Below are 19,531 nucleotides of genomic sequence, written 5' to 3'. Positions count from 1 at the left end.
GAAAGATAACAAGGTGACAGTTAAGCTGAAGTAAATAATATCAAACAATTAACTCTGTACACATTGCTTCCAAGATGATTAATCACACAGTCAAATGGCTCAGTGGGTAACACATGGCACTACAGTTTTTTTTATCAGGCACCGCAGATAAGGATGCATTATCCATTGTCTTTTTAATAAAAACCCTGAACTGATAACGTTCAGGGACTTGACATTTAACTAGCACTCAGTCATCAGAGGATGAGCGACAGAAAACCATATCGCTCTGGATTTGCACAGTTGACAGCCAGCAGAGCTCTTGACAAATGCAAAATGCTGCCTTGTTCACCACACCAAAGCACTGTATGCAGTTCGGCTTGTGCTGCGACATATATCTGCCATTAATCACAGACCGCCGTCCCCAACTCAAACACCATTAACTTTTCAGGGAACTCCAACGCCCCTTCCTGCCGATCCTCACCTGGAGCAGAGGGAAAACAGTCACGTGGAAGTACTTCACTTAAAGTACTCCTTGCACTTGTCCACATTCAAACTCTCACCCAGTGCTGCAGAAGTGATACTGGGTGTACAGTGCCCTTAACGCTTAAACACACACTTACTGTATACACTGCTGTGCAAAAGTCCTAGAGATTTTACACTGTTCTGCTCTTTTTATGCCACTGTTTTACTTCTTCACACAAAAGCACAATTCTGTGGGCATCTTGTACCAACGTTTAAGACCTGCTGTTGTAAGCTAACAGTTAGCTGCCTCCCACTGCCTCTGCTTGGTCACTGACTGCAGGACCCCCCGAGAGCGTTTCTCCTTGACGGGGAATGAGCTGGGGCTCCAGGCTGGAGGCAGGTGTGGACAGTGACTGCTGTGCATATCCCCACGTGTCTGACAACAGCAGCGCAGAAATGAGAAGGACTTCGGGGTCCATAAATCACCATCCAGCTCCTTTCCCCCACCACCCACTCTGCACAAATAGGCTATTCTGGCCACCTGTCTCTTGAGCCCTTTAGAAGAGCCTATCTAGCAGCACTCATTAACAAAAAAATTGGAGAATGAATGTGCAGGAACATTGTCTAAGACCTCTAAGACCAGGTGCAAGGATGCTTCCATGGAGATCCCAGAATCTGGTTCTGGTGATCGTCCTTTGTCACAGGATCGTTAGGTAACGGTGAAGTTATCAAAAAACTCATCTGACTTTGGAATTCTTTACTTTGTTCTAGCTCCTTCAAAAAAACCTGGACAAGGAACTACAGCCAGTATTTTATTTCTTTAAACCATACCAACTATATACTGTAGCATAAGTCCTCACTGGTTGTAAAGACTGCTCTCTAGTTCTTGAAGTGTTTCATCAAGTATGTTCTCTTTGAAAACAAATAATGTATCCAAAGTAGAGCAGTAAACTGAAATCTACAGAAATCTGAAGACCCATTTTTCACAGAAACTTTATTTTAAATGTTATTTCCATTCTGTTTGTGCATCTTAATATATTCATACATTTTTATAAGAAAAAAAATCTTGAGATGTCAAAGTCAAATGTCTTGAATTGTGGAAACGGCTGAAAAGATCATTGGAGCCTCCCTCCCTTCCATTTCTGTCACCTGTCACAAACGCTGCTCACACAGGGCCTCCAGGATAGTAGATAACACCTCCCACCACTCCCATAAACTCTTTGCCCTCCTACCCTCTGGGAAAAGATACAGTATCACAGTGCACGGGCCAGCTCCACCAGACTCTGGAACAGCTTCTTCCCACAGGCTGTCAGGCTGCTCAACACCCTGGAGCTTACCTGCGCCCACTCCAATTCCAGAAACAGGGATTCAATCCTCCCAGTGTGTTGTGTATATTGTACTATGTATTTACCTTGTCATTTGCACTATGTGTACCCTGTCTATATCAGTGTCCTGTTTGCATTTGCACCGTGGACCAGGAGGAACGATATTTTGTTCCACTGTGTACTTGTACAGTATATGGCTGGCAAGACAAATACACCTGAACTTGATCTTGAAAAGACACCCACAAACTTTCATTAAACCTTAAACAATTATTTACTCTAGACAGAAATCCTGCACTGTGCCAGAGCCACTGTAGACAGTAAATGTCTTCAGCTTTTATTTTCAGAAATGGTTCTTGCAAAAAGTAAGTTATTTTTCACCTTTCAAGGACGCTACAGTAAAACCAGTAAATGTGCACTCATTTACAGGACATGGAACAGCAAACACACTTTAACTTTTTTTTAAAAAAAAGCTTTTGATCATTTTAAATAACAATAAATAAATATGCATTGTAGCATAAAGAATATACATAATCACATTAAAACTCTCCTATCTGGTAAGTGAACTGTTTAAATGGAGCCAACATTTTGCGTTAACCACGAATGGGCTAGCCTCATCCGATCAGGTTAGGCAACATGATGTACTGTAGGACACAAGGGTGAACCAATTCAGAGCTAAGGCGGTCTCCAGACTGAAAAGGAGAGGGCTGGCAAGCTTTTATAAACCCGGCTCGTGCCGGGCCGCGAGACCAGACCGGGCGCACCCGCTCCGGGGAGAGAGCTCGAGGACGCGCTGCAGCTTTAAGAGCCTCCCGCGGCAGCTCGGGGATGCTGCGCGCGCTCCAGGTGGCGGGGTGCTTCCCCCGTGCGGATGTGCGCGAGCGAGAGCACGCGAGGAAGTGCACCGGCGGGTCCCGAGCGCCTCGCTGAAGCGGCACCCCGGGCTTTCCGCTTGACCGACACAGACTGCGGCCCCCGGCGCCGGCAGATACGAGAAGGGGATTTTCTGCGCGATTTTGATTATTTCTTCAGAGTGTGGAGCGCGGAGCTTCTTTTTTCTCACCCCCTACCTCGATCTCTGCCAGAGGAAAGGACGCCTGTCCTGTCGCACACTCGGGGCATCTTCCTACACGGTGCGCGATGCGAGAGCCGGATTCTCCTCACGGTAAGCGAACCTGGACAGTGAATTATCTAATGAGCAAAACACGAACTGGGCACAGTGCGGGTAATTGTATACCAGCGGGCAGACGATCAAACGAGGTCATGAGAGAGTTCGCAACTACAGCTCTACGCGTGTTAAAATGAAATATGCATGCTTTACCGTCCATTCCAACGTGTCAACGAAATCTGCTGCCGTTTGGCGAAGAATTTCAATACTGTAACAATGAGCCATTGAGTTCAGAAACAAGAACGTCTCCGCGCGCAGTTTAACGTAACAAATCACACACACACACACCTGCAAGCGGTCATTCGTTTAAACACGTGGATTAAAACTGCGTTTATTTTTTCAGCGAGAAGGAAAAAGGTATATGTACGCAACACAAATATTATGCGCCGCGCTAGGCTTCCCTTTAAGGAAAAATTAGCTCTTACTTCACGATCAAACAGAACCCAGGTACTGTACACAAATGTGTCATAGCAAATAATCAACTTTAGAAGAATGTGTGAGATTTTATGGGTCGATATAATTCTGCTCAGCAGAACTAATAAAACGAACTAGTGTCAGTAGTCAATGTTTGTTTAAAACGAAGACTTTGTACTCAATGCTCGTTCCTCTCAGAAGTTATTTTAGGCCTCCTACATTCTTACATGTATCATTTACAAAACTAAGCTTTTTAAAATTTGGGCTTGTATCCAAATAGGTAAAAGACGTCGCTTCTGGGTTATAGTACACCTTAGACATTTGTTTAAATGGTATGTCAGTCTACGTTAAATGCTTAATCAATTTAGTTCAAGTTATTACTAAAGGGGTTTCAAGTCAATATATCAAAATAAGACGTGTTCAAAGCAGAGAACCGAGAACACAGCGCTGTCACACTCTCTCCTGGTTACTGTCCTCTCCTCAGATGCTCAGATAAACGCTCGCCAAAAGGAGCACAGATTGAACAGTCAGAACACGCAGAACTTCACTCTCCATCATAAGACCCCGCCAGAACCGCTCAGAACTCCGACACCTCTACTGAAACACCCGATCCCGACGAACCGAGTTCCGATTGCAACAGTACCCGACCTAAAACATTAAAAACGTAAGAACACGTACAGAAAGGGAGACGGGAGCTCATGAGAGATTGTTCTGTCCAGAGAGAAGCCAGGGTACCGGCTCGGGAATGCGTCCCGGCTTCCGCAGAAGTAAACAAGCGCGGACTGTTATTCTGAGCGAAACGCGCCTCTGCGTAGTTTCCACCTGCGCCTGCTGACTCTGAAGAAGTCCAGCGCCCGACTTCGTCACCGGCTCTCCGGGTGTTCATGCCTTCAGCCAGGTTCCTGTGCGCTTGTCTCTGTTCCAGCGTCGGGCGGTTCAGCTCCAGCCTGCCCGTGGGCGTGAGGACAACCCCTTATCCCAGGAATGTTTCTGCTTGCTCTCCTCTGGACCCGCTCCAGGGCAGCGCCATCTCCTTCTACCTCAGTGACCCGAATCGTACACTGTCCTCTGAAAGGTATTCCTAGCGCATTGGACAATTTAAGCACCGCTTGATCCGGAATTCTAGCCGTGTCCCTGCACCTTTTCCTAGGAGATACCGTCACCCTGTTCCCACACTTAACTGAATTCCAGGCATTCCCACCCACCTGCACGTTTCCTTCCAGCCGAGCTTTATAATGACTTAATTAAAGTTTAATTGTGAGGTTAATTAAGCTGCTTGACTGGAACATTTGCAAGTTTTTATTTTACTCTAATTTGTAATGTTATCTTACATTTTTTAAATGCAAGAGTTAAAAGGAACCACACCCCCCCCCCAAAACAAGTCCAAGAGCTGAAAACAGTTCGAGTTTTATGATGAAGCGGATTTAGGGGCCAGGCTGGCTGGAGTAGAAGCCTTTAGGTGTGTGAGAGTGAGCCCCAGGTCTCCAGGGCTGACAGGAGGAACTCACAGCGGGATTCTCATTCAGATCAACCCGGTATGAACCCGGTCTGCTCGGGAGAGCAGCTGAGCAATCTGTAGGTCATAAAAACTATGACACTTTAAAATAGCGCCGTCTGCTTCGCAAGCGTTTACGTTGGTCGTGTTCACGATATTTGTTCCCGCTGCGCAGGGTCTTGGTGATCAAGTAGGATGCGTTTGCACTGCCGCGATTCTCATGTGTTAATCTGTTTCTTTCCAAAAGCCCTCAGACAGTGTCAAAGAGTAGAAAAAACAACAGCTCGAAGCTGTTTTTCGTTGTCTTAATTTTCTTTCAGGCTAGAAACAGACGATCTCTCGTTACTTTCGTCTGCTTATGTTCCGCACAATGTTTTTTAAAAAAAACAAAATAACGAAATTACTCTTCAAAGTTCCATGATATCAAATCCAGCTGTTCATTTATGAAATCGCAGGAAAATGCGCACGGGGAGCGTCGGTAACATATTGAAAGTAATGTTTTTTAAAAGTTTATTATATGATGTGACTGCTTCCACAGTGATGTTTTCTGTATCGTGTATCGGATCCACCGAAGGCGACGTTTTGGAAGCAGTTCCATGAGTTATAACTTAATTGGATGCTGCACCTCAAAGCAAAGCGCACATCCTGACCGGTTCGGCGGGACTTTTTTTTTTACCTGACTGTTACAACTCAGTTATTCAAAACGAGCGACTTGAGCTGCAAATACGCATTTTAAAAAACGGGGAGAGGAGAATTCAATTTTAGTTCGGCGAGGAAATTGTTCTTATTCTTCGGAAAATCTTTTATTTTCGAATCGCCTAAACTGTCTTCAAAGCCCAGTTTATCAATATAAAAACGATTAATAAAAGTCCGCGAGTCATAAATAGGACAGTAACACAATCTCTAAGCAATAAACCGCCCCGGATGAACCTCGCGTTTCTGGCACGTACTGTACACACGAGCTCCCCCCGGGAGTAATTCAGTCCCTGCGGGATTCGCGCGGTCGAGCTCTCGCGTGCACTTGTTCAAACGAGCTTTCAGGCTCACAAGAAGCGACAGTGTGCTTGTGGACCTTTGAGATCAAAGGGGATCGAGCGTTTTTCCTTTTAATGCCGCAGAACTACTGCATGTGCAGTACAGGAGATGTCTTTTCCAGACTGGAATAATGTGTTTATTAACGGAAACGCATTGCTGCCATCAAGAGGAAAAAAGTATTTCACGTGTATCTCGCAATTACGAGAAAAATATCTCGTAAATACATGAAAATGATAGTGAATTATCTCGTTATTACGACATAATAAATTATCGCGTCATTACGAGATACGAATCATCCAGTTATCAGGAGATTGTAAAGTAACAGCTCGGCGCGTTAGGCTGCGTCTCTGAAGCCTTGCAGTGCCGGTCTGTCTTCACGCGCTCATCACCGCCCAAACCCCGTTCAACAAGTCATCTATTCACCCACTGCGGTCCCTCCTGCTAATTCCAGATGTGGGTGCCCATCACGGGCCCAGCAGATGACAGACTCCCTGACCTTGAATGTCAGCCTTTTCCAACACGGGGCTCTTTAACGGAGAAAAGTTTGGGACTTTTCCTCTTGGTATGGACTAAGAGGCCACTGCTGCCTTGAGTCGGTTGAGTATAGACGTCCTTCTTCATCACAATATTTTTCATCACAACGTAGTTTTATCACAATATTTTTCCTGGAATTCAGTTGGAGTGCTGGTGCTCTTACCATTCCCTTTACCACCCACCAAAATTAAGATAAAAAATGTGTTTTGATAAGGAACGTTCTGAGCTGTGATTTGATTATTCGTCAGAGAAAAACAGGGTTTATTTGTTCCCAAACGAGAGCCAGTGTCCTTATTTTCTTCCGCTCATTAAGCCTGATCCTGTGACCATTCTGGATACCTGGATACCAGCTGTTGTTTAACACTTAATCACTTTGCTATTTATCATCGCTGAGCGGCCGCAGCACGGAGTCACATTCAAAGCGAACCGAAGTCCCACAGGGTTTTTGCATAGCAAAACATTTCAGTGTCAAGTGGTGATTAATCTTCTGTTTGCTTGAAATAAGCCAGTAGGCCAAGAGGAATGGACACAATGGGCTGTGGTTCTCCAGAGCCAGCACTGTTCTCAACTCTCGCTGTTTATTGAACAGCTATCTCTGCAGGTGGAAATTTTCATTCCACATATAGACCATTGTGCATTTTCTTATGAAAGCATTATCCTTTTTACTGACGTGTACTGCAGCAGTTTTACATGATTATTTTGAATAATACACGCACAGCCACATCTCACATTCAAAATCACCTTAATATTAGAAACACACAAAGATTATTTAACAAATGCCTTGTTTAATTAATATTTACAAAGTAATATTTTACAAGAGTTCCCCAATCTGTAGAAATTGGTGATCCAGGCAGATTAAAAGACTAGATCTCTCAAGGATCAGGATTAGAGATCTTTCTTGCTTTGGATAATACCAGGCAAAAACTCTCATGTTAAGCACAGGAACAGATTGTTTTCAGTTTGTAATAAGAGGCAGGAGTGTTGATTATTAGAGCTGCACTGCTACATATGAATAATGCGCATATAAACACGATGGGTTAATTCTTATAAATAATATTAATAATAATAATTAGTCTGTACCAGCTTCCAAAGTCTCATAAAAGACACAGAATCTTTGCCATTTTGTTGTACAGTTCTATAAAATATTATGCAAGGCTTTGAGCTACTGTGCTGTTATTTTAGTTTTGTATTTAATGCTAACATGGATGCTTCAGCTGCCCTCATCCAGAATTTTACAGTGGAAATTCACAATAAAAGCTAGTATAGGACAGAAGGAACGGCAAAATACAGTACAATCTACACCATGGTAAAACTAACGAGCTCAAGTTAGAGCAATGGAACATGGGAACCATGGTCAAGTTTGAGAAGGGTTTTCACACTGCACAGCCCAATATTCACAGCACTGCTAAAATAGGATCGGAGTGTTTCCCGCTGTGCTTGTGACACAAGTCAATGCAAACTGCCCGTCAATAAAATATCTGTGCAGATTGTGCAGGAGCCCGCAACTCATGAAACGTCAAGACATTTCCAACTGCGAGACAGTCCTGTTGAGCTCTGCTAAGCTTTCTTGCTCAGAAACACAAATGGTTGCAAATTACAGCACGTGTGCTGCAAGTTAACACAAGCTTTTCTTCCTTGCACTCTGTAGTGCAGACCTGGCCTCACAATGTGGTCAGAGATGCACACTGCTGTGCATTTGTGTGCAGTACAGTTTGTCTTGTAGAGGGGAAGACCTGCTGTACTGCCCTGGAGTCCCCTCTCAAATGCACTTGGCGACAGGAATGCCAGCACCTCCTGTTATGTTAGCAGCTGCAGTAAAACAAGCCCTTACCCCTCACCTTCTCTCTCTTCATGGGCCTGGCCCATGTGGTGTTAAAAGACAGCTATGTGCTGGGGGAGTGTTGTGACTTTTACGTGCTCAAGTCACAAAAGCTGCAGGAAACTGGGCAAACGGGAACAACACCCTCTTTCAGCTTGGCAGTGGGTTGGTGTTTAAAAACAAGAGGCTCGGCCTGGCGGGGAGCCGGTAATGACCCGCAGCCTCACTCCCCAGCTGCTGTGATGCATCTTTTAACACCCAGCTCTACCTTCGGTTTGTGTGGAAATAAGACCATAATGGGAGCAGCCTCTGGTGTTGTGCTTGTGGCATGGAAGCAGCTGGGGACTGGACCCTCTGGAGAGTGCTGGAGACACAGAGGGTTTTCCTTTCGGAGAGGATGCTTGGTTTTCTGAGTGCATGGGCCGGTAACATATGTAGACAATCACCAGGTCTGCCACTATTATGAAAAAGTAATACTGTATAATCTAATCTAGCAGCACACATACTGTAGATAACAGCTTTAATGTAGTGTTATTTTTGGCACATGTTTGGGTCACACTGCAGTGGATGAATACATTGGAGAAACGTTCCCTTACTAAATATAACACAGCGGTGTACTTTTACCATTGCTTTACTGTTCGTCAGGCCTTCCCTGTGCTTAATGACACCTGACCATGGGAATATTGTCACGGTTGACCCGCTGAGCAAGCGGGAAGATGTGCCCTATGCGGTACCTTAGGGGGTCTAGAGATGAGGGAGAAGTTCCCAGAGGGAATGAGGGCTAGGCGAGAGGCGAGGTCAGTAACAAAAGGTCGGCGAGTAGGTTTCCAATCCAGGAGAGGGTAGGGCAGAAGGCGTAGTCAAAAGGCACTTCCGTGATTCAAGCGGTGAAGGTCAACAAGAAGGCCAAAAGGGCAAGCCCTTTACCAGGCAAAGAGCAGAGCGTTCTGGAGGGTTTAAGTATTGTGTGAGGAAGAAGGTGCGCTGGTTGATGGAGTGTCGTGGTTGGATGATTGACAGGAGTGGCGTCGTTTGGCAGAAGTGCTCAGAGCTGGAGTGTAATTAGCGCGGGTGCGTTTCCGTGTGAGAATGTGGTAGGCGGAGGGCGTGACAAATATGGTAAAATACTGTCTAAGAAGGAGTTTGCTATTGTACACTGCAGTAACCTGTCCAATTAGACGTTTATCGTTTGTCACTGTGTCACTGTGTCCAGATATGCATTGTAAACACTGAGTGCAACACACAAGAAATTGAGATTTTCTTACAGAAGAATGGTTCACAACTCTGAATCTCAGTTTTCACAGAACAATGTTAGTCTTCAGCAGTCAAAGATTTAATAAACATTCTTTTTTTGCTGTTCTCAGTTTTCCGCAAGTTAAACTGCATGCTACTGCAATCTCTCATTCTATAAATGGCAAGAGCACTTTGTGGAAATTCTTGTCGAAAGTCTGAAGGTCAGCAAAAGCTGAGCGGTGAATATAGAATTTCTGGAACAGAAAGCACAGCAACAGAGGGAGATTACTTGTCTTTGCATTTATGCAGTTTATATATCTCAGACGTATTCAATTACTGAAACACTCCCAGCATGCAACTGCATTTTTACACTTTCATCCTCTCCTGTCTAATCTTTTCTTTTGGCATAGATATGAAATCTTTGGGCTGATCTTCACCCACTCATACATTATCGCGGCATCCCTGCGTCTTCTCACTAACCCTGAAAGTCAGGGATCCCCTTTTAACCAAATCCTGCCATCCGCCCACACAGCTAAATCAACAGAAATCTACACAAAGCGAGGCAGGTTGGCTCATTCACTGACTCGCACTGGGCTGATCTGGAATGCTTCAGCTGAAACCCAGAAAGCGAGGAGAAACGCAGGAGAGAGCCAGCATGATCTTTTTCTCCTTCCTAGCAAGCCACCTTCTTCCATCCCTGTTAAATATCTGCTTGCTTTTGAGCTTCACAGAAATGAAACTTGCAAACAAATGAGCAGGCCGCACATTACCCTTGTAGTATTTTGTGTTTCTGCAGCGTGGAAGTCAAACTCCTCTTCTGAAACAGTTTGATTTTGGAACTGCCAAGATGCTGAAGGGTTTAGGAAGAAGTTGAGATCCTGGGAATTCCTGATCAGACTCAGGATTGATGATGGCGGTAATGCAAGCAGTAAAACAGCAGACCGTTCAGAGAAAAGTGCAGCTCAAGCTTACAGAGAACTGCCCAGATTCAGCCTCCAGATGTTGTCCCTGTGTAAAACACACCCATGCTTGTGAAGTGTGATTCATGGGAAAAGCAGTCGGTATGAAACAGCTACTTGAAGATGGTGTTGGGTTTTCCATCAGAACAAGGCTGGTCAGCAAATTCACATATCTCCCAGCGGGAGTGAATGACAGACTCTCTTTGACTTTCCACTGCCTGGGATTTGCACGCATCATGACCAACCCAGGCGTGATCAAGATCAAATTCACCGAAGACCTGGAGTCTCTTACCGCAGAGATCATGAAAGAATGCAAACCCATCAATCACACTTGGTGACCTAACTGATGGACATGGAGTAGATCAGGTGCCACTGGAGAAAAATGAATTTAGGAAATATGCTGAATGCAGCCTCTTTATCAGCAAAGCACAGCAAGAGGTCCTAGAGGAACCCGTGTTCCAAGCACTGGCATCGCATTGGTTACATCATCACCAAGACAGGAGGTGGACAAGATGTCAGACTGTCAAAGGTCAGGGGAAGAGCAGACTGCTGGACTGTCCACTGGCTCATATTCTGCAAGGTGACTATCTGGAGCATCAGTAGATGAACACATGGCAGAAAACTACCTAGAACCTCAGTCTCTCCAAATTAAAGCAGGAATTTGTTGGACTGCATAACCAATTAGTAACAATTGAGGTGACCTCCAATAACACTGAAGAAAGCTGGCAGTCCTTTCAGCATCTGTTCTCTCCACCGCATCCAGTTCCTTCTGCACATAAACCTGAAGACCGGCTAGATGACAATGTACTTTTAATGGAAAAAGATGGGCCAAAAAAGATAAAAAAATAACATTTCATTTTCCTGGAAACACCATAAAAGATCTTGTCTGCAGGAAGAGAATAATAATAATATTTAAATTATTCGCAGGTCATGGAGTGAACACTGGTGTCTATTCCCCTCGTCTCCTGTAAACACTCCCTACTTGCAGAATCTGGTATTAAAGACAGAACAATATAAATTAGGAGCTTCTTGGCTCGTGCTTCAGTTTTCCAGCTTCTTCTCTTGCACTTTGCTCCTGCTCTCCTAATTTTAGGACACTCCACCCTTTCTCTTCGTTACCATTTTTAACTGATCTTTAGACAAGGAAAGGGCTTGATTGGAGTGTCCCTCTCACTGCCCAGCCCTGGTCTAGAACACTCAAGTACTGTTGTGCAAACGGACATGGTGAAGGACCAAACCAACAAGACCTTGCCCTGGTTTGGTATTTATGCAGAAACTGGACATGCGTCTGGTAAACCATGAGGACAACATAGCCAACGGCTCAAAGCCTAGAGTGGCTGCAGTATATATTGCTTTAAATCCTTTCTCCTCGCTCAAATGACAAAATACCACTACATCTCACAGACACCTGGGACATCAGGAATTAGATTTCCCATCTATCTATCCTCCCCTAAACCAGGCTCTTCAAGCTCAATTCATTTTTATCCTCTGATAAGTGCTAAACGAGATCTTTAAAGAAGCTTGATCTGATATTTAATATTTTCTTTATTTTATAACTGTGGTCTTGTGAAGTATAGATTGTTTGAAGAATAGATCTGTCAGAATTTGTCAAAAGCACATACATGAGAATTATTATGGAGGAGAAACCTGTATTTTATTTAGAAATGATACTGAATGTGCTGACAATGAGTGTGGAACATCAATTTTCTAATCCTGAAGGGCAGCATGCACATTTGAGCAATTTTACAGTACTTGTCTTTTTTTGTCACTTGTTTCCTGTTATCACAGTCTTGCTTCTTGTTTTTTTTTTGCATTTCTGTTTCTGAGAAAGCAGATGGACAGGCCATCACTGATACCTGAAGAAAACAACACTGATCTGCATTGATTTTTCTATGTGCTTAGCTTGTTAAAACAGCTTTGTAACGAGCGGCTCTGTATCTTATATCCTGTCATAGAAATTTAGTAAAAGGTACGCTATTTACATCACAGTTTTGTTTATCTTCTTCCTGTTAAGTAATTTGATAGCATCCAGTGGTCAATCCAACCTAAAGGCTGATGGGTACTTAAGTTTGTGCACCAAGATGTGAGCTCCTATACAGTTAGAAAACAAGTCTGAACTCCCCAGAATTGGATAATAAATTAAACAATAAAATGTTGCAAAAGGAAACATTTTTTGTAGAAGGCACTGAGATTTAGCCAACTTGTTGGGTTCCTAATTTACTGAATTCCTGTCTCATCGTCAGTACAGGAAAGTGCCCACTAATCAACAGTTCCTATAGGAGAGTTTGCAGTGAAAGTCTGAGAGGAGGACAAGACCCCAGTTCGACCGGTCAGCTGCTCCCTGATTAACAAGTTTTGCTCCAGCTTTCCTGACAATCTCTGCTCCTCCAACCCAGTCCTCACGCCCCTCCTAGAAGCCCCTGGGCTCCTCTCCCCTGGGGCACCAGACCATCTCCAGCCACGCCACACCAGTTAAAGCCCAGGTAAAACTCTAAGCCTCCTCAGTGACTCTATGGGGCTTGTCTGCAACTCACAAATAAAGCATTGGCAGTTGCTAAACTTACAGAAGGAACAGAGCAATCAGTTGCTGTATTCAATTTCAAGGGAATAAAAACAGAAAAAGACCATTTTTGCAGACTGTCAAACACTACAGCTGATCTCTTCAGAGTGGGCTGAAGACACAAAAGATGACCTGCTTTTAACAAGTCTCTTAACATGTTGACCATCTCAACTTCTACAGCTCTTCAGATTAATTAAATCTACGTCATAATCAGTCTCTTGTCGTTCAGTTTGTTCAGGCAACAGAAGGCACCTCATGTTTACATAATCTCATCTTTTAAAACATCAGAAATTGTCAGTGCAGAGATGCTATGTGCACATAGGTTTAAAGTCTTAGTGTACATTTCAACAGTGCTTAATAAATCTGATAGTACTGAAAGTTGATTATTCTGAAACAACTGCCTAGAGAAATAAATGCTGTAAGAAGGCCTCCTTTCAGCTGAAGGAGATGGGAAAATAATTCCAGCCACCCTGGGAGTCAACACAAGCCTGCACAAAATCCAGAAAGCATTGAAAGGGAGATAACTCAAAGTTCAAAGCTTGCTAACACAATTCCAGAAGACATCCTCAAGACAGCAGCATATTTGCTCACTGAATCCTCAATCATCTAGTTTTGGCAACTAAAGTCCTCAAGAGCAGAACAGGAGGAAGAAAATAAACTTCAACGACAGTTCTGGTAGGTGGAGGCTTCAGCACAATGAGACCTCCAATCAGATAGGTCTCCATGCCATTACATCAAAGTCACTGTCAAGATATGTGTGGAAGCTGGTGTGCAACACCTTTCTCACACACAGGCATCTTCCACCCCCAGCACACTGTTCAAGTGCTTTGGTAATCAGCTAATGGTGGAGGGAGCAGGATCATGATGTCAGGAACCTGGCATGGGGCCGGCTGTCACAAGAAGGTCCTCAAGCGCTTGCTTTCTTCCGCGGTAGCTGGATTTGCGGCTGGACTGCCGTTTTTCGGCTCTGCTCTGCTTACCCTAAATATAGCCTGCCCCAATACTTGTGTTTGGACAGCTGCATCCAGAGGGATCACCTGTTTGCAGTTTAAAACACAAACCAGAGTATTATAATTCAGGACCAGGAACATCAAGACCCTGAAGAATGGTCCAGACAATGACTCTCCAGAATGCTGCAGCAAAATGTGTGACCCGAGAGTTCCAACGATATGACTTTGACATTACTACCCTGAGTGAAGCCTTACAAGCCAGAGGGGGGAAGCTTAAAGAATATTTGGCTGGCTGTACATTTTTATGGAACAGAAAAATCAAAGAAACAAATTTATGGGGTAGGATTGGACATCAAGTAAGAAATCATCATTTCCCTTTATAACTTCCCTTTTCAAATTCAAGCAAATCCTCATGACACTTCTCTTATCTACAGGGAATACACCTGTTTGCTTTGGACATATTCCCCTAATCTAGACCCAGACAATGAAACGGAAGAAGATTTCTATGTCAAGAGTGACAGATTCTTTGTGGGATCCCGAAGACGTCAATGCCTTTAGTATGGTATGAAATGGAACCACTGATAAGTAAGGAGCTGGAAGTATCAGCTCCAACCAGAATCCTTCTGAGCTGATCATCATGAAAACAATCATGATGCACACAATGAAATCATGAAGTGAACACTGAAATGAAAATCTGGAGAATTTGTGAACTCTTTACACAAAGCACGGTGTGAGCACGGACAAAATGATAAAAATCTATGCTGGTCAACCCAATCAATCAGTCTCTGACAGCATGACAGCTTGAAAACCCTCCTCTTGATCAAAAGCAGGGTCTGTCATGTAAAGCTTTTTTGTCTAACACACATTGTGCTGCTAAAGGCATGTGGTACTGCTTAATAACAAAATTGACTATTTTAGGGGGATATTTTTTGTTTTGTTTGGAGGAGCGTTTGTTTGAGAATAATGTTTTTTGTTGTCCTTGGCTGTTTCTTTTCTTTATTTTTCCTGGGAGGTTCATTGAGCAACACACTGGATGTCACAACACATAGAATCAGCAAGGAGGCAGTTTGACTCTTGTATAATATTTTGGGCTGCTTATCTGGTGAAGGAAATCTGCCCACGATAATCAAGTTCATTCGACTGGAGTGCCCACACGGATTACAGCCAGAAAGGAAGAACTGGAAAAAAACACCTTTCATCCTAATGAGTACTGCAGTATGTCTCTGCTGTGTTAAATGTAGTGCCATACCCCATCAGTCTAGTAACTAGGTCCAACCTTTGGTGAGACAATAGTGCTTCAGCCCTGCTGACCATGATCTAGCAAACGCCAGCAATTCTGCGTTGCAGGTTCTTAAAAGTAACCTTGATCTGCCTAGAACCAAGATAAGCAGGGACCCAAATAAAATTAAAGAAATCAAATCAGTAGAAATAATCTGCATTAGAACAGCAAAGCAGCCAGCATGCACTCAGATATGTGGCTGTGGCAGCAGGGGGATAGATTTACTGGAGGAGCAAACCCAGAAAGTGTGTGTGTTTGCACAGAGGTTCTGCAGGGGGATCTGGAACAAACTGTCCTTTCACCCTTTAGAGCAGATTTCCTGGTATCCTTCCAGGCGCATCAGGATACAGCACTTGGATCAGTCAGTTAAAAGAAATGAGCAAGGTGTGCCAAATGGCAGGGCTACAGGATTCCTGAGTGGCACCACGTGTTTGGCCCCACAATTAGGGACAATGGGGCCAAGATGTCAGCATGCAAACAGTACGCCTATTCGTGGACAAGTTTTCTACATACTGTACTGTATATGCACGTGCAGGAATGCATCCCTACACTGTTGTGTACATGCAAAACAACCTGCATCCATGACACTTTTCTAGAAGGGGCAAGCCTGTGCTCTGAGGATTTCAATGGCTTGGTCCTTGCAGTGACATCCTCTCCTTTCTAAAAGTTCCAACATTCACACATCTCCTGTGTTGCAGTGCATAATACTCCGCTGGTATTTGCCTCCTTTCTGCTCTGGGTAGTCATGACAATTGTCTTCTCAGTGGCTAGCGCTGGCCCACAGCTCAGTTCACTCACTGAGGCTCATTTGCAGTTAAAGGGATTTCAAAGGAAAAACACATCTGTTGATTAACAAAAAAAATAATTATTTTAGGGAAACACAAATCAGAAGATTTCTTTCATGTTCCATAAATTTGCAGATTACAGGGGATCTTTCAGGGAACAGAAGCCCATGTGTTCTCACCCCTCAAGACATCTGCTGTATGCAAAATTAAGCTTGATCTTTTTATTGACAAAGCTTTATCTTTTTATTGTATTGAAGAGATAATCTAAACCATATTTTGGTGCGAGATAACTCCTATCTCAGACCAGTCACACCCTTCAAGCCCTCACATGTTGGATGTTTTTAATCTAGATGACATAAAAATGTTCCTGCAAAAGAAATTCATCTATAAAAACACTAAGGAATGCTCAAAATCTATGATAAAAGATAAAAAAAGTTCTTTGAATTGCTTCTTGTAAAAGCGGTTTTGATGATTTCTCCTTTTCTGGGAAAAGAGGGCTAAATGATTCTTAGAAAAACATTTTCTTTGAAAGTGAAGGTGACATTCGACCATCTGCATCCTGATCCGGGTTTATGAGACCTCATCGGTTCAGGCAATGCAGCATCAGTAAAGCAGCTCTGGTCTTGTTACCTTAAAAGTAATTAATTAGCTGTGGGATATCAATGCGTCACCCCATGGTAACAGCCCTGAGCTTTGCAGGGGGCAAGTACGGTGGAAACTGTCAGGCACCACTGCTCTGTGATAATACCCCTGTTAGCAGCGTATTCCAAAGCAGAACTTGTCCAAGACTGGTACTGGAAGATTCCTGACCACATCTAACAAGGAAAGGATTATGATACGTGATCCATTGGGTGGGAAGCCTACAAGTGCCAAAGTGAAGGATAATGGAAATGTGTGCATACAGTACATTCAGCTTTAACCACTGCAGCAGCAGGGTTGTGACCACTGATCTTTGTACTGACAGTGTTGCAGTATTGTGAAGACTTACAAAACACTAGGAATAAATCCTTGCATTTATACAGAGCTTTTCAACCCAAAGGATTGATCACTATTAGATGTAGAGACCATCTACTTGGAGACAGTCACTCTACACTAGCAGCCCCATATCACAGCAGATGTACTCGGGGTGCTAGAGGAGGAGAAACAAACTGCTTCAGCAGTTCAGTTCAGGGGAACATTTAGGGAGGCCAGGCAGTGTTCACAGTGGAATGGAGTGGAATTTAGTCAAGACACCAGGAATGACACCTATTCTTTTGAACAGTGCCCTGGGATCTTTAATAAAGTCAGGACCAAGGTTTAATGTCTCTTAGGGCTGCAGTAGTACATCACCCCTTACAGCAGTGTCCCTTTTATAAATGCAAACAATTCTATTATTAAACTATTTACACAGGCTTGTCTTTTGGAGCATTCGTGCCATCTGTTCCCAAGTTGAGCTTGTGGGCTGACCGTGTCCCTGACGCTGTCTAATGGAGCACATAGTGGGCAGTTCACTAAGGCAGAATTAATTCATTATTGGTTCAATTTCCCTAGTTTGCAAGTGAGGAAGATGCTTTGAATGGACTTAAATTAATGACATGTTTTTAACAATGTATTTACATTGAATTGGAGCATCCGTGTGAAAGGTAAAGGGAATGACTGTTGGGGCTCAGAGAAAAGGTGATCTACAGTAATTAAACACTGCAATGATTTTTGCACCATCAAACCTCCATCACCCACATGACAGTAGTGAAAACAGCTGTCATGTCTGCCTGACCCCACCATTGTTTTCACCATTGAGGTGTGCGCTGAGGAACATGTAAACATGCACACTTGTGTCCTTATCTGAATCACAATATGTCTTCTTACTGGCTAATCCTGAACAGGGAAACACGAACCACAGGGTCACAAGAAGAAACCATGTGGAAGTACACTTTTTTTACCCAGAGAGTTGTGAGAGTAAGGACCAAGTCATGTTGTTGAAGTGTATACCCTGGCAAACCGATGTCAAACTGCATCCCCCAGCGCAAGCAAGTCAAAAGATAAACAATAGTGTTAGGTCACTGGTTTTGCGTCTTACTGTAAACCCTCTGCTGTTCACCACTTTCCATGTTACCACAAAAACCCTTTCATATGAAATATTATAAAAAAACACCCAATTATTCCACAGCACCTCCATAGCCACCGCACAACCAACAGGTCCTGCTTGATGCCGAAGGCCCAGTAGGCCAGATACAGATGTCTCTCACCCTGCTGCATTTTATGCCTGGGGTATTGCTGCAGTTGTATCATAAGTACCAGTGCTGCTCCTTGCATCCAAAAGAGCGCTGTAGGAACTTTTGCATGTATTTCAGCACTATGACCATTCTAGGCTGAGTGCCAGGGGCTCTGGACACTTGGGAGAACTGAGGTTACCAGCCAATTAAAAACCAATTATTTTGGGTGGTCACTAAGAGATTTACACGAGAAAGGAGATAAAAGACAAGTTTCATGTTCTGATGATAAAAACAGAGCAGTACATTTTTATGACTCTGCAAAACAAAATTTGAAAGCAATCAATTTCCTTTAAGACAAGTAAAGTACCAAGTTAGAAAACATGACTGGCATAGAAACAGAAACAGAAAGAGCTGTAGAGGGACAAATATAGAGTAATGAAAGACTGAAATGTATTTCCTGTAGACCTCTGGTGACAGGCTTTAGTTAATCAAAAGTTTATTATGTCAGGGTGATTGCTTGTTGTACTGTGTGACATTCTCCTCTCCAGTAAAAGTCTCCCTGGGTTTTGCAAGGAGCTCAGTATTGCAGCTTCTACTTCATTGTCAAGATTCATCTCCAGTGATGTTTGCCAACAGCATTTCCGTGTTCCTATGCCCTCAAATCCATCACCACTGTCCTGTGTGCATGTTTAGCCATGGTTTATATACTGTACTACACACACTCCTATTAATATAGAGGAAAACACCCAAGACAGTTAACGTTGCAGCTGTCCTCACACCTGAAGAAGGCTCCACAGCAGAAACGTTGTGTTTCTTCTCTTTTCAGCAGGAATAAACCCGTTACCTGTTCCTTTGCAGCCTGTGCATGCTGGCGCAGCTCCCCACCTGAACTAAAGTTACAGCTGCTGACAATCCATGCCAAGTAACTCTTCAAACACTACAATATGTGAGATTGTGTTGTGCCTTCTAAATATTTAAGCTTTTGTATGGAAATCATAATGGATGCTTTGCTTAATACCATAAAATGCAACAGCAATCAGTATCGGGCTGCTCTGATGTTTTTCACGCTTCAGCAGAACACTGTCAGCCTGGTCTTGTAGAAGTTCTTGTGGTTCCGTTTCTTCTCATGATAAAACCCTGATGCCCCTCTATTATGTTGTGGAAGTTGCAGCAACAACAGGTTTCCAGCACCTTTTCTGCGCTGGGCTCAGTCTGGAGTTACATTGCTGTTTGCATATCGATAAGATAAGAGATCACTTTATTAGCCCTATACAATTTCTTGCATTAGGAATTTGTCTTTTCACAGACCCCAGCTTGCTCTCCATGAGAGGCACAGACAGGGAGA

At 43.6% G+C, this 19,531-nt stretch overlaps 1 protein-coding gene across 1 annotated transcript in view; it reads left to right on the top strand.

The window, feature by feature from the left end:
- The first annotated feature begins 2,652 nt into the window (after positions 1–2,652).
- gipr (gastric inhibitory polypeptide receptor) overlaps positions 2,653–19,531 on the top strand; it is a 35,844-nt gene continuing 18,965 nt past the window's right edge. The window contains exon 1 of the mRNA XM_088910730.1: positions 2,653–2,928. The gene's annotated coding sequence lies outside the window, so the exon portion shown is untranslated. The remainder of the gene's footprint in view (positions 2,929–19,531) is intronic.

This window comes from Atractosteus spatula, chromosome 3 (genome assembly GCF_055471065.1).
Source record: "Atractosteus spatula isolate fAtrSpa1 chromosome 3, fAtrSpa1.hap1, whole genome shotgun sequence".
Classification (NCBI taxonomy): Eukaryota; Metazoa; Chordata; class Actinopteri; order Semionotiformes; family Lepisosteidae; genus Atractosteus; species Atractosteus spatula.
Note: the sequence above shows the minus strand (reverse complement) of the source record. Positions and strands in the feature narration are given on the sequence as shown.